This window comes from Calliopsis andreniformis, unplaced genomic scaffold (genome assembly GCF_051401765.1).
Source record: "Calliopsis andreniformis isolate RMS-2024a unplaced genomic scaffold, iyCalAndr_principal scaffold0027, whole genome shotgun sequence".
Classification (NCBI taxonomy): Eukaryota; Metazoa; Arthropoda; class Insecta; order Hymenoptera; family Andrenidae; genus Calliopsis; species Calliopsis andreniformis.
This window is the reverse complement of record NW_027480436.1, coordinates 7,547,117-7,560,994: the sequence shown is the minus strand read 5'-3', so window position 1 is coordinate 7,560,994 and position 13,878 is coordinate 7,547,117.

The following is a 13,878-nucleotide window of genomic DNA, read 5'->3' as shown; positions in this document are numbered from 1 at the left end:
ATACAATAAAGGTGCAACAGTTTTTCCATCGTATAACAGGAATAACTGCAACCAGTGTGAAAGTACTGGTCATTTCTACGTTCCGGGTAACCTAGGTTTAACTCTAGGGCATTGCACCACGAGATCGAAAAGCTAGGTACTTAGAATTCAGCGCCAGAAGAATAAAATACAATATAAGTACAACAGTTTTTCCATCGTACAAATTGAATATTTGCAAACATTGTGAAAGTAATGGTCATTTCTACGTTCCGGGCAACCTATGCGACACTCTAGAGCGTTGCTCCACCACATCTAATAGCTGCGGCCTTAAAAGTCATCGCCAGAAGAATAAAATGCAATATAAATACAACAGCTTTTCCATCGTATTAAATGAATAATTGCAAACAGTGTGAAAGTAATGGTCATTTGTACGTTCCGGGCAACCTAGGCTTCACTCCAGGGCGTTGCTCCACCAGATCGAATAGTTGAGGGCCTTAGAAGTCAACGCCAGAAGCATAAAATACAATAAAGATGCAACAGTTTTTCCATCATACAACAAGAATAACTGCAAACAGTGTGAAAGTACAGGTCATTTCTACGTTCCGAGTAACCTAGGTTTCACTCTAGGGCGTTGCTCCACCAGATCGAATAGCTAGGGCCTTCGAAGTCAACGCCCGAAGCATAAAATGCAAAATAAATAGAACAGTTTTTCCATCGTACAAAACGAATAATGGTAACCAGTGTGAAAGTTATGGTCATTTCTACGTTCCGGGCAACCTAGGCTTCACCCTAGGGCGTTGCACCAACAGATTGAGTAGTTAGGGCCTCAGAAGTCAACGCCCGAAGCATAAAATACAAAATAAATAGAACAGTTTTTCCATCGTATAAAACGAATAGTTGCTACCGGTGTGAAAGTTATGGTCATTTCTCCGTTCCGGGCAACCAAGGCGTCACTCTAGGGCGTTGCTCCACCACATCTAATAGCTACGGCCTCAGAAGTCAGCCCCAGATGAATAAAATACAATAAAGGAGCCACAGCTTTTCCATCGTATAAAACGAATAATTGCAACCAGTGTGAAAGTTATGGTCATTTCTACTTTCCCGGCAAACTAGGCTTCACCCTAGGTCGTTGTTCCACCTGATCGAACAGTTAGGGCCTAAGAAGTCAACGCCAGAAGCATAAAATACAATATAAATATAACAGCCTTTCCATCGTATAAAACGAAAGATAGCAACCAGTGTGAAAGTTATGGTCATTTCTACGTTCCGGGCAACCTAGGCTTCACTCTAGGGCGTTGCTCCACCAGATCGAATAGTTAGGGCCTCAGAAGTCAACGCCCGAAGCATAAAATACAAAATAAATAGAACAGACTTTCCATCGTATAACAGGAATAATTGCTACCAGTGTGAAAGTTATGGTCATTTCTACGTTCCGCGCAACCTGGGCTTCACTCTAGGGCGTTGTTCCACCAGATGGAATAGTTAGGGCCTAAGAAGTCAACGCCAGAAGCATAAAATGCAAAATAAATAGAACAGTTTTTCCACTGTATAAAACGAATAACTGCAACCAGTGTGAAAGTACTGGTCATTTCTACGTTCCAGTCAACCTAGGCTTCACTCTAGGACGTTGCTCCACCAGATCGAATAGTTAGGGCCTATGAAGTCAACGCCAGAAGCATAAAATACAATAAAGGTGCAACAGTTTTTCCATCGTATAACAGGAATAATTGCAAGCAGTGTGAAGGTAATGGTATGTTCTACGTTCCGGGCAGCCTAGGCTTCACTCTAGGGCGGTGCTCCACCAGATCAAATAGTTAGGGCCTAAGAAGTCAACGCCCGAAGCATAAAATACAAAACAATAGAACAGTTGTTCCATTGTATTAAACGAATAACTGCAACCAGTGTGAAAGTACTGGTCATTTCTACGTTCCGGCAACCTAGGCTCCACCCTAGGGCGTTGTTCCACCAGATGGAATAGTTAGGGCCTATGAAGTCAACGCCAGAAGCATAAAATACGATACAAATACAACAGCTTTTCCATCGTAGAAAACGAGTAATGGTAACCAGTGTGAAAGTTATGGTCATTTCTACGTTCCAGTCAACCTAGGCTTCACTCTAGGACGTTGCTCCTCCAGATCGAATAGTTAGGGCCTATGAAGTCAACGCCAGAAGCATAAAATACAATAAAGGTGCAACTGTTTTTCCATCGTATAACAGGAATAATTGCAACCAGTGTGAAGGTAATGGTATGTTCTACGTTCCGGGCAACCTAGGCTTCACTCTAGGGCAGTGCTCCACCAGATCAAATAGTTAGGGCCTAAGAAGTCAACGCCAGAAGCATAAAATACAATAAAGATGCAACAGTTTTTCCATCATACAACAGTAATAACTGCAAACAGTGTGAAAGTACAGGTCATTTCTACGTTCCGGGTAACCTAGGTTTCACTCTAGGGCGTTGCTCCACCAGATCGAATAGCTAGGGCCTTCGAAGTCAACGCCCGAAGCATAAAATGCAAAATAAATAGAACAGTTGTTCCATTGTATAAAACGAATAACTGCAACCAGTGTGAAAGTACTGGTCATTTCTACGTTCCGGGCAACCTAGGCTTCACTCTAGGGCGTTGTTCCACCAGATGGAATAGTTAGGGCCTAAGAAGTCAACGCCAGAAGCATAAAATACAATAAAGATGCAACAGATTTTCCATCATACAACAAGAATAACTGCAAACAGTGTGAAAGTACAGGTCATTTCTACGTTCCGGGTAACCTAGGTTTCACTCTAGGGCGTTGCTCCACCAGATCGAATAGCTAGGGCCTTCGAAGTCAACGCCCGAAGCATAAAATACAAAATAAATAGAACAGACTTTCCATCGTATAAAACGAATAATTGCAACCAGTGTGAAAGTTATGGTCATTTCTACTTTCCCGGCAAACTAGGCTTCACCCTAGGGCGTTGTTCCACCAGATCGAATAGTTAGGGCCTAAGAATCCAACGCCAGAAGCATAAAATATAATATAAATATAACAGTTTTTCCACCGTATAAAACGAATAATAGCAACCAGTGTGAAAGTTATGGTCATTTCTACGTTCCGGGCAACCTAGGCTTCACTCTAGGGCGTTGCTCCACCAGATCAAACAGTTAGGGCCTTAGATGTCAACGCCAGAAGCATAAAATACAATAAAGGTGCAACAGTTTTTCCATCGTATAACAGGAATAACTGCAACCAGTGTGAAAGTACTGGTCATTTCTACGTTCCGGGTAACCTAGGTTTAACTCTAGGGCATTGCACCACGAGATCGAAAAGCTAGGTACTTAGAATTCAGCGCCAGAAGAATAAAATACAATATAAGTACAACAGTTTTTCCATCGTACAAATTGAATATTTGCAAACATTGTGAAAGTAATGGTCATTTCTACGTTCCGGGCAACCTATGCGACACTCTAGAGCGTTGCTCCACCACATCTAATAGCTACGGCCTTAAAAGTCATCGCCAGAAGAATAAAATGCAATATAAATACAACAGCTTTTCCATCGTATTAAATGAATAATTGCAAACAGTGTGAAAGTAATGGTCATTTGTACGTTCCGGGCAACCTAGGCTTCACTCCAGGGCGTTGCTCCACCAGATCGAATAGTTGAGGGCCTTAGAAGTCAACGCCAGAAGCATAAAATACAATAAAGATGCAACAGTTTTTCCATCATACAACAAGAATAACTGCAAACAGTGTGAAAGTACAGGTCATTTCTACGTTCCGAGTAACCTAGGTTTCACTCTAGGGCGTTGCTCCACCAGATCGAATAGCTAGGGCCTTCGAAGTCAACGCCCGAAGCATAAAATGCAAAATAAATAGAACAGTTTTTCCATCGTACAAAACGAATAATGGTAACCAGTGTGAAAGTTATGGTCATTTCTACGTTCCGGGCAACCTAGGCTTCACCCTAGGGCGTTGCACCAACAGATTGAGTAGTTAGGGCCTCAGAAGTCAACGCCCGAAGCATAAAATACAAAATAAATAGAACAGTTTTTCCATCGTATAAAACGAATAGTTGCTACCGGTGTGAAAGTTATGGTCATTTCTCCGTTCCGGGCAACCAAGGCGTCACTCTAGGGCGTTGCTCCACCACATCTAATAGCTACGGCCTCAGAAGTCAGCCCCAGATGAATAAAATACAATAAAGGAGCCACAGCTTTTCCATCGTATAAAACGAATAATTGCAACCAGTGTGAAAGTTATGGTCATTTCTACTTTCCCGGCAAACTAGGCTTCACCCTAGGTCGTTGTTCCACCTGATCGAACAGTTAGGGCCTAAGAAGTCAACGCCAGAAGCATAAAATACAATATAAATATAACAGCCTTTCCATCGTATAAAACGAAAGATAGCAACCAGTGTGAAAGTTATGGTCATTTCTACGTTCCGGGCAACCTAGGCTTCACTCTAGGGCGTTGCTCCACCAGATCGAATAGTTAGGGCCTCAGAAGTCAACGCCCGAAGCATAAAATACAAAATAAATAGAACAGACTTTCCATCGTATAACAGGAATAATTGCTACCAGTGTGAAAGTTATGGTCATTTCTACGTTCCGCGCAACCTGGGCTTCACTCTAGGGCGTTGTTCCACCAGATGGAATAGTTAGGGCCTAAGAAGTCAACGCCAGAAGCATAAAATGCAAAATAAATAGAACAGTTTTTCCACTGTATAAAACGAATAACTGCAACCAGTGTGAAAGTACTGGTCATTTCTACGTTCCAGTCAACCTAGGCTTCACTCTAGGACGTTGCTCCACCAGATCGAATAGTTAGGGCCTATGAAGTCAACGCCAGAAGCATAAAATACAATAAAGGTGCAACAGTTTTTCCATCGTATAACAGGAATAATTGCAAGCAGTGTGAAGGTAATGGTATGTTCTACGTTCCGGGCAGCCTAGGCTTCACTCTAGGGCGGTGCTCCACCAGATCAAATAGTTAGGGCCTAAGAAGTCAACGCCCGAAGCATAAAATACAAAACAATAGAACAGTTGTTCCATTGTATTAAACGAATAACTGCAACCAGTGTGAAAGTACTGGTCATTTCTACGTTCCGGCAACCTAGGCTCCACCCTAGGGCGTTGTTCCACCAGATGGAATAGTTAGGGCCTATGAAGTCAACGCCAGAAGCATAAAATACGATACAAATACAACAGCTTTTCCATCGTAGAAAACGAGTAATGGTAACCAGTGTGAAAGTTATGGTCATTTCTACGTTCCAGTCAACCTAGGCTTCACTCTAGGACGTTGCTCCTCCAGATCGAATAGTTAGGGCCTATGAAGTCAACGCCAGAAGCATAAAATACAATAAAGGTGCAACTGTTTTTCCATCGTATAACAGGAATAATTGCAACCAGTGTGAAGGTAATGGTATGTTCTACGTTCCGGGCAACCTAGGCTTCACTCTAGGGCAGTGCTCCACCAGATCAAATAGTTAGGGCCTAAGAAGTCAACGCCAGAAGCATAAAATACAATAAAGATGCAACAGTTTTTCCATCATACAACAGTAATAACTGCAAACAGTGTGAAAGTACAGGTCATTTCTACGTTCCGGGTAACCTAGGTTTCACTCTAGGGCGTTGCTCCACCAGATCGAATAGCTAGGGCCTTCGAAGTCAACGCCCGAAGCATAAAATGCAAAATAAATAGAACAGTTGTTCCATTGTATAAAACGAATAACTGCAACCAGTGTGAAAGTACTGGTCATTTCTACGTTCCGGGCAACCTAGGCTTCACTCTAGGGCGTTGTTCCACCAGATGGAATAGTTAGGGCCTAAGAAGTCAACGCCAGAAGCATAAAATACAATAAAGATGCAACAGATTTTCCATCATACAACAAGAATAACTGCAAACAGTGTGAAAGTACAGGTCATTTCTACGTTCCGGGTAACCTAGGTTTCACTCTAGGGCGTTGCTCCACCAGATCGAATAGCTAGGGCCTTCGAAGTCAACGCCCGAAGCATAAAATACAAAATAAATAGAACAGACTTTCCATCGTATAAAACGAATAATTGCAACCAGTGTGAAAGTTATGGTCATTTCTACTTTCCCGGCAAACTAGGCTTCACCCTAGGGCGTTGTTCCACCAGATCGAATAGTTAGGGCCTAAGAATCCAACGCCAGAAGCATAAAATATAATATAAATATAACAGTTTTTCCACCGTATAAAACGAATAATAGCAACCAGTGTGAAAGTTATGGTCATTTCTACGTTCCGGGCAACCTAGGCTTCACTCTAGGGCGTTGCTCCACCAGATCAAACAGTTAGGGCCTTAGATGTCAACGCCAGAAGCATAAAATACAATAAAGGTGCAACAGTTTTTCCATCGTATAACAGGAATAACTGCAACCAGTGTGAAAGTACTGGTCATTTCTACGTTCCGGGTAACCTAGGTTTAACTCTAGGGCATTGCACCACGAGATCGAAAAGCTAGGTACTTAGAATTCAGCGCCAGAAGAATAAAATACAATATAAGTACAACAGTTTTTCCATCGTACAAATTGAATATTTGCAAACATTGTGAAAGTAATGGTCATTTCTACGTTCCGGGCAACCTATGCGACACTCTAGAGCGTTGCTCCACCACATCTAATAGCTACGGCCTTAAAAGTCATCGCCAGAAGAATAAAATGCAATATAAATACAACAGCTTTTCCATCGTATTAAATGAATAATTGCAAACAGTGTGAAAGTAATGGTCATTTGTACGTTCCGGGCAACCTAGGCTTCACTCCAGGGCGTTGCTCCACCAGATCGAATAGTTGAGGGCCTTAGAAGTCAACGCCAGAAGCATAAAATACAATAAAGATGCAACAGTTTTTCCATCATACAACAAGAATAACTGCAAACAGTGTGAAAGTACAGGTCATTTCTACGTTCCGAGTAACCTAGGTTTCACTCTAGGGCGTTGCTCCACCAGATCGAATAGCTAGGGCCTTCGAAGTCAACGCCCGAAGCATAAAATACAATAAAGGTGCAACAGTTTTTCCATCGTATAACAGGAATAATTGCAAGCAGTGTGAAGGTAATGGTATGTTCTACGTTCCGGGCAGCCTAGGCTTCACTCTAGGGCGGTGCTCCACCAGATCAAATAGTTAGGGCCTAAGAAGTCAACGCCCGAAGCATAAAATACAAAACAATAGAACAGTTGTTCCATTGTATTAAACGAATAACTGCAACCAGTGTGAAAGTACTGGTCATTTCTACGTTCCGGCAACCTAGGCTCCACCCTAGGGCGTTGTTCCACCAGATGGAATAGTTAGGGCCTATGAAGTCAACGCCAGAAGCATAAAATACGATACAAATACAACAGCTTTTCCATCGTAGAAAACGAATAATGGTAACCAGTGTGAAAGTTATGGTCATTTCTACGTTCCAGTCAACCTAGGCTTCACTCTAGGACGTTGCTCCTCCAGATCGAATAGTTAGGGCCTATGAAGTCAACGCCAGAAGCATAAAATACAATAAATGTGCAACTGTTTTTCCATCGTATAACAGGAATAATTGCAACCAGTGTGAAGGTAATGGTATGTTCTACGTTCCGGGCAACCTAGGCTTCACTCTAGGGCAGTGCTCCACCAGATCAAATAGTTAGGGCCTAAGAAGTCAACGCCAGAAGCATAAAATACGATATAAATACAACAGCTATTCCATCGCATAAAACAAATAATTGCAACCAGTGTGAAAGTTATGGTCATTTCTTCGTTCCGGGCAACCTAGGCTTCACCCTAGGCCGTTGTTCCACCAGATCGAATAGTTAGGGCCTAAGAAGTGAACGCCAGAAGCATAAAATGCAATAAAAATACAACGGTTTTTCCATCGTATAGCAGGAATAATTTGCAACCAGTGTGATAGTAGTGGTCATTTCTACGTTCCGGGCAACCCAGGTTCCACTCCAGGGCGTTGCTCCACCAGATCGAATAGTTACGGCCTAAGAAGTCAACGCCAGAAGCATAAAATACGATAAAGATGCAACAGTTTTTCCATCGTATAAAACGAATTATTGCAGTCAGTGTGAAAGTTATGGTCATTTCTACATTCCGCGCAACCTAGGCTTCACTCTAGGGCGTTGCTCCACCAGATCGAATAGTTATGTCCTTAGAAGTCAACGCCAGGAGCATAAAATACGATATAAATACAACAGCTTTTCCATCGTATAAAAGGAATAATTGCAAACAGTGTGAAAGTAATGGTCATTTCTACGTTCCGGGCAACCTAGGCTTCACTGTATGGCGTTCTTCCACCACATCGAATAGCTACGGCCTCAGAAGTCAACGCCTGAAGTATAAAATGCAATAAAAGTACAACAGTATTTCATTTCTATAACAGGAATAATTGCAACCCGTGTGAAAGTGTTGGTAATTTCTACGTTTCGGGCAACCTAGGCATCACCCTAGGCCGTTGTTCCATCAGATCGAATAGTTAGGGCCTTAGAAGTGAACGCCAGAAGCATAAAATGCAATAAAAATACAACAGTGTTTCCATAATATAACAGGAATAATTGCAACCAGTTTGAAAGTGATGGCCAATTCTACGTTCCGGGCAACCTAGGCTTCACCCTAGGGCGTTGCTCCAACAGATTGAATAGTTAGGGCCTTAGAAGTCAACGCCCGAAGCATAAAATGCAATAAAAATACAACAGTGTTTCCATAATATAACAGGAATAATTGCAACCAGTTTGAAAGTGATGGCCAATTCTACGTTCCGGGCAACCTAGGCTTCACTCTAGGGCGTTGCTCCTCCAGATCGAATAGATAGAGCCTTAGAAGTCAACGCCAGAAGCATAAAATACAATATAAATACATCAGTTTTTCCATCGTATAAAACGAATAATTGCAACCAGTGTAGAAGTTATGGTCATTTCTACCTTCCGGGCAACATAGGCTTCACTCTAGGGCGTTGTTCCACCAGATCGAATTGTTGGGGCCTAAGAAGTCAACGCCAGAAGCATAAGGTACAATATGAATATAACAGTTTTTCCATCGTATAGAACGAATAATAGCAACCAGTGTGAATGTTATGGTCATATCTACGTTCCGGCAACCTAGGTTTCCCCCCTGGGCGTTGTTTCACCCGATCGAATAGCTAGGGCCTTAGAAGTCAACGCCCGAATCATAAAATACAAAATAAATAGAACAGCTTTTCCATCGTATAAAACGAATAATAGCAACCAGTGTGAAAGTTATGGTCATTTCTACGTTCCGGCAACCTAGGCTTCACCCCTGGGCGTTGTTCCACCAGATCGAATAGTTAGGGCCTAAGAAGTGAACGCCAGCAGCATAAAATACGATATAAATACAACAGTTTTTCCATCATATAAAACGAGTAATTGCAACCAGTGTGAAAGTTGCGGTCATTTCTACTTTCCGGGCAACCTAGGCTACACCCTAGGGCGCTGCTGCAGCAGATTGAATAGTTTGGGCCTTAGAAGTGAATGCCCGAAGCATAAAATGCAATAAAAATACAACAGTTTTTCCATCATATAACCGGAATAATTGCAACCAGTGTGAAAGTTATGGTCATTTCTACGTTCCGGGCAACCTAGGCTTCACTCTAGGGCGTTGCTCCACCAGATCAAACAGTTAGGGCCTTAGAAGTCAACGCCCGAAGCATAAAATACAAAATAAACACAACAGTTTTTCCATTGTATAAAACGAATAATTGCTACCAGTTAGAAAGTTATGGTCATTTCTACGTTCCGGGCAACCTAGGCCTCACTCTAGGGCGTTGTTCCACGAGATTGAATAGTTAGGGCCTAAGAAATCAACGCCAGAAGCATAAAATACAATAAAAATATAACAGTTTTCCCATCGTATAACACGAATAATTACAACCAGTGTGAATGTTATGGTCATTTCTACGTTCCGGGCAACCTAGGCTTCACTCTAGGGCGGTGCTCCACCATATCGAATAGCTACGGCCCTAGAAGCCTACGCCTGAAGCATAAAATACGATATAAATACAACAGCTTTCGCATCGTATAAAAGGAATAATTGCAAACAGTGTGAAAGTAATTGTCATTTCTACGTTCCGGGCAACCTAGACTTCACTCTAGGGCGTTGCTCCACCAGATCAAACAGTTAGGGCCTTAGAAGTCAGCGCCCGAAGCATAAAATACAAAATAAATAGAACAGTTTTTCCATTGTATAAAACGAATAATTGCTACCAGTGTAAAAGTTATGGTCATTTCTACGTTCCGGGCAACCTAGGCTTGACCCTAGGGCGTTGTTCCACCAGATCGAATAGTTAGGGCCTAAGAAGTGAACGCCAGAAGCATAAAATCCAATATAAATACAACAGTTTTTCCATCGCATAAAATGAATAATTGCAACCAGTGTGAAAGCTATGGTCATTTCTACATTGCGAGCAACCTGGTCTTCACTCTAGGGCGTTGCTCCAACAGATTCAATAGTCAGGGCCTTAGAAGTCAACGCCCGAAGCATAAAATAGAAAATAAATAGAACAGTTTTTCCATTGCATAAAACGAATAATTGCTACCAGTGTAAAAGTTATGGTCATTTCTACGTTCCGGGCATCCTAGGCTTCACCCTAGGGCGTTGTTCCACCAGATCGAATAGTTAGGGCCTAAGAAGTGAACGCCAGAAGCATAAAATGCAATAAAAATACAACAGCCTTTCCATCCTATAACAGGAATAATTGCAATCCGTGTGAAAGTGATTGTCATTTGTACGTTCCAGGCAACCTAGGCTTCACTCTAGGGCGTTGCTCCACCGGATCGAATTGTTAGGGCCAAAGAAGTCAACGCCCAAAGCATAAAATACAAAATAAGTAGAACAGTTTTTCCATCATATAAAAGGAATAATTGCAAACAGTGTTAAAGAAATGGTCATTTCTACGTTCCGGGCAACCTAGGCTTCAATCTAGGGCGTTGCTCCACCAGATCAAACAGTTAGGGCCTTAGAAGTCAACGCCCGAAGCATAAAATGCAAAATAAATAGAACAGTTTTTCCATTGTATAAAACGAATAATTGCTACCAGTGTAAAAGTTATGGTCATTTCTACGTTCCGGGCAACCTAGGCTTCACTCTAGGGCGGTGCTCCACCATATCGAATAGCTACGGCCTTAGAAGCCTACGCCTGAAGCATAAAATACAACAAAAATACAACGGTCTTTTCATCGTATAAAAGGAATAATTGCAACAAGCGTGAAAGTAATGATCATTTCGGCGTTTCGGGCATCCTAGACTTAACTCTGAGGCATTGCTCCACCAGATCGAATAGTTAGGGCCTAAGAAGTCAACGCCAGAAGCATAAAATACAATATAAATACAACAGTTTTTCCATTGTATAAAACGAATAATTGCTAACAGTGTAAAAGTTATGGTCATTTCTGCGTTCCGGGCAACCTAGGCTTCACCCTAGGGCGTTGTTCCACCAGGTCGAATAGTTAGGGCCTAAGAAGTGAACGCCAGAAGCATAAAATACAATATAAATACAACAGTTTTTCCATCGTATAAAACGAATAATTACAACCAGTGTGAAAGTTATGGTCATTTCTACATTCCGAGCAACCTAGGCTTCACTCTAGGGCGTTGCACCAACAGATTGAATAGTTAGGGCCTTAGAAGTCAGCGCCCGAAGCATAAAATGCAATAAAAATACAACAGTTTTTCCACCGTATAACAGGATTAATTGCAACCAGTTTGAAAGTGATGGTCATTTCTACGTTCCGGGCAACCTAGGCTTCAGTCTAGGGCGTTGCTCCACTAAATCGAATAGCTAGGGCCTTAGAAGTCAACGCCAGAGGCATAAAATACAATATAAATACAACCGCTTTTCCATCGTATAAAATGAATAATTGCAAACACTGTGCAAGTAATTGTCATTTCTACGTTCCGGGCAACCGAGGCTTCACTCTAGGGCGTTGCTCCACCAGATCGAATAGCTAGGGACTTAGAACTCAATGCCAGGAGCATAAAATGCAATATAAATAGAACAGCTTTTCCATCGCTTACAACCAAAATAATAGCAACCAGTGTGAAAGTTATGGTCATTTCTACGTTCCGGGCAACCTAGGCTTCACTCTAGGGCGTTGCTCCACCAGATCAAATAGTTAGGGCCTTAGAAGTCAACGCCCGAAGCATAAAATGCATTAAAGATGCAAGAGTTTTTCCATCGCATAACAGGAATAATTACCACCAGTGTGAAGGTAATGGTATGGTCTACGTTCCGGGCAACCTAGGCTTCACTCTAGGGCGGTGCTCCACCAGATCAAATAGTTAAGGCCTAAGAAGTCAACGCCAGAAGAATAAAATACAATATAAGTAAAACAGTTTTTCCATCGTATAAAATGAATGATTGCGAACATTGTGAAAGTAATGGTCATTTCTGCGTGGCTGGCAACCTACGCGTCACTCTAGGGCGTTGCTGCTCCACATCTGATAGCTACGGCCTTAGAAGTTAACGCCGGAAGCATAAAATACAATATAAATACAACAGCTTCGCCATCGTATAAAATGAATAATTGCCAACAGTGTGAAGGTAATGGTCATTTCTACATTCCGAGCAACCTAGGCTTCACTCTAGGGCGTTGTTCCACCAGACGGAATAGTTAGGGCCTAAGAAGTCAACGCCAGGAGCATAAAAAACGATATAAATACAACAGCTTTTCCATCGTATAAAACGAATAATTGCAACCAGTGTGGAAGGTATGGTCATTTCTACGTGCCGGGCAACCTAGGCTTCACTCTAGGGCGGTGCTCCACCAAATCGAATAGCTAGGGCCTTAGAAGTCAGCGCCAGAAGCATAAAATACAATAAAGATGCAAAAGCTTTTCCATCGTATAACAGGAATAACTGCAAACAGTATGAAAGTACTTGTCATTTCTACGTTCCGGGTAACCTAGGTTTCACTCTAGGGCGTTGCTCCACCAGATCGAATAGCTAGGGACTTAGAATTCAACGCCATAAGAATAAAATACAATATAAGTACAACAGTTTTTCCATCGTATAAAATGAATAATTGCAACCAGTGTGAAAGTTATGGTCATTTCTACATTTCGAGCAACCTAGGCTTCACTCTAGGGCGTTGCTCCACCTGATCGAATAGTTAGGGCCTTAGAAGTCCTCGCCTGAAGCATTAAATACAAAATAAATAGAACAGTTTTTCCATTGTATCAAACGAATAATTGCTACCAGTGTGAAAGTTATGGTCATTTCTACGTTCCGCGCAACCCGGGCTTCACCCTAGGGCGTTGTTCCACCAGATCGAATAGTTAGGGCCTAAGAAGTGAACGCCAGAAGCATAAAATGCACTAAAAATACAACAGCCTTTCCATCCTATAACAGGAATAATTGCAATCCGTGTGAAAGTGATTGTCATTTGTACGTTCCAGGCAACCTAGGCTTCACTCTAGGGCGTTGCTCCACCAGATCGAATTGTTAGGGCCAAAGAAGTCAACGCCCAAAGCATAAAATACAAAATAAGTAGAACAGTTTTTCCATCATATAAAAGGAATAATTGCAAACAGTGTTAAAGAAATGGTCATTTCTACGTTCCGGGCAACCTAGGCTTCAATCTAGGGCGTTGTTCCACCAGATCGAATAGTTAGGGCCTGAGAAGTCAACACCAGAAGAATAAAATACAAAATAAATACAACAGCCTTTACACCGTATAAAACGATTAATTGCAACCTGTGTGAAGGTTATGGTCATATCTACGTTCCGGGCAACCTAGGCTTCACTGTAGGGCGTTGCTCCAGCAGATCGAAGTGTTAGGGCCTAAGAAGTCAACGCCCGAAGCATAAAATACAATAGAAATACAACAGTTTTTCCATCGTATAAAACGAATAATTGCAACCATTATGAAACTTATGGTCATTTCTACGTTCCGGGCAACCTAGGCTTCAC